Source organism: Engraulis encrasicolus, chromosome 4 (assembly GCF_034702125.1).
Source record: "Engraulis encrasicolus isolate BLACKSEA-1 chromosome 4, IST_EnEncr_1.0, whole genome shotgun sequence".
Classification (NCBI taxonomy): Eukaryota; Metazoa; Chordata; class Actinopteri; order Clupeiformes; family Engraulidae; genus Engraulis; species Engraulis encrasicolus.
In genome coordinates, this window is record NC_085860.1 from 37,181,519 (window position 1) to 37,184,018 (window position 2,500).

The 2,500-nt window shown below is 42.6% G+C and overlaps 1 protein-coding gene across 2 annotated transcripts in view; it reads right to left on the reverse strand.

Annotated features, from left to right (window-relative positions):
- Positions 1–2,500, reverse strand: part of LOC134447732 (zinc finger protein 469) — a 476,258-nt gene that overhangs the window by 173,965 nt on the left and 299,793 nt on the right. The window lies entirely within an intron of this gene.

Sequence of the window (2,500 nt, forward strand, 5' to 3'; positions counted from 1 at the left end):
GAACCGCTGAAACATCTCCAAGTCTGTGTTATTCATAGCTCTGTGTGTCAGTTAAAGCGGTGAGGAAAGCTGGCCTCGGGATATGTGGAAGGGGGAGCAACTGTTCAGGTAGCTGCACACCTACATGACTGATTTAAAGTCCTGATTGGTTTGGGCAGCGCTACATCTGGTTTTTTGGACAGCTTCACTTTGGAAACGGCTCAAAACACTTGGCCCTAAATCACCCTGCAGAGACGGGTAGGGGAGGGAAAACAGCACCGTCCCTTACAGCGATGAATTAGTGTTCCCTTACATGTTGGACAAGGCAGACTGTGTGAATCGGTGAAAAAGACTAAAAGAAAAAACTAAGCAAAATCTAAGAGAATGTACTATAAGGAAGGGAGAGTGCTGAGAGAGGAACGAAAGAGATACGTAAGTAAAGACTGAAAGACTAAGCTGAAGTCAGACTAACAGCCATCTGTGGCACAGAGAGGGGAAAAGACACCATTGTTGAAGTCAAGTATACGCACACTTATCTTCAAAGGCAATCAGCCCAACTCGCATTTAATGTGTTTCTAATCCACCATTGAGGGCCATTGACTCTCTGGCACTCCTCAGCAGAAATGGAAGGAGACATGTGTTACGGAAGGGTTGACTTGAAGCCCATTTGGCATTGTTGACGTTGTGGCCTCAGCTAGCTAGCTACGTAGCTAGCAAGCTAAAACAGGGTGACTCATTCTGTCTGGATGGGTCGGGGTGGAGACGGTGAAGATAAGAGATGGAGATAGGAGATGGCTAGAAAGAGGGCCAAAACATGGCTCTTCACTGCAGGCTCTTAGTGGTTGGACTGAGGTGCAACAGATCTTGTCACATGTAGGGGAATGTAAACAATGCACAATATTATAAGTGGTTCCCTTGGCTTCACTTGTGCAGTTTGGAACAGCTAAAGGGAAACAGTGGACATGCATGGCCTCAATACACAGGGTTTGTCTACTGTACCAGTCCGCACATACTGTACACATCTACTGATTAGCATACTGTGTATACAATAGTGTGTATCAAATATGTGATATTGTGAAGCCTCTGGCACATTTACTTGCTTATTATTATCAGTTTTTAACCTGAAGCTAATGGCATGGAATAGGACGGCAAATGCTCAGATATGTTAAGTGTCAAAACAAGGAAAAGGTTTTGGTAAATGGCCAATTGGCCAACCTTGCTAATTGTTCTATTGGAATAATGGAATACTTAGAGACATTGTAAACAAACCCGTAAACATTGTAAACAGACCAGTAAATGTACAATGATATTGGTGATATTAGCCTTGCTTGCCGCAATGTTTGCTTCAGTGTTGCCTTTGCACTCGGTCTCGAGGCTATTTTTAAAAGATTTATGTCAACAATGTTGAGCTAACTCTTCAGAGATGTTTTGCTCAGTTAGCCGCTGTCCTTGGAATGGCAGTTGGCTTACACTCAGTGGACCTTCTAATCGAAACCGTGTTTCTTTGCAAGTGAAAGTAATAAAAGAGCATGCCCACGTTTTCTTGTATCTATAGCACACTTTACATTTTAAGGCAATGCTGTCAGAGACTCATCACTGATCTGTCAGTGATAATATGGTGCATTGGGACACTTTGTTATTTCACTTGTTTGCAGCATGACATCAACGCAAAGCTTTTGACTTTCAGAATGTGCAAATGCTTCTCTGGCAAAATAAATGAAAATAGGCCTCAGGGCTTTCGATGTGTGTTTTTGAAGGTGAGCATAGTCTTGGGACCAAAAAATATCCCCAGCAGTAACAGACGTGAAAGGCCCATGAGTAACTGATTACACTGTTGTGGAGATTCCATGTCTGGTCTGGTTATGGCTATTCATAAGGACATCTGTTTTTGGTGTAGCACTCCAAACCACAGCACCTAAGCCCTATATACACCATACTGTCACCAGAACAGCAAAACATGTTGTTATTAATCTACTCAGTCTCCATCATGACCGCAGGATACCGTACATTGGATCCTGGGTGACAGGCATCAAGGCTCTAAAGGTTTATTCTTATTGACAGGATGGCATAGCTCCCCAGCACAGTGTTGGGACCCCTTAAAGGCCTTGGTGTATACTTTGCGGAAAGGATCATCTGTGAAGGATTTTGCCATGTTCTCCGCATGATGTACATTTGGTCATGTGGCCAGACTCATGCACTATGGAAAGACTGTGTGGTATAGAACTTTTCCACACAGACTCTTCACTGGCCACTAATGACTGAACCCGATTGTCCGAGTATAAGAGTAAAGATGGCAGATTCACATGCCAGAAAAGCTGATTTGAGTGACAGTTTACTGTCTGTTATTGTCTGTTTGCTGTCTGTTGAAAGTTTTGAAGTTTTGAGGAGGCTGACAATAACAAAAACAAAAAAGACAAAACAAAAATTGGAAAAGACATGGAAGGAGTTTTATAAAACTTATGATAATTTAATGTGAAATAATACCCCCTCTGCAAAAAGTCAGTGTAATGTGATGCGCTGT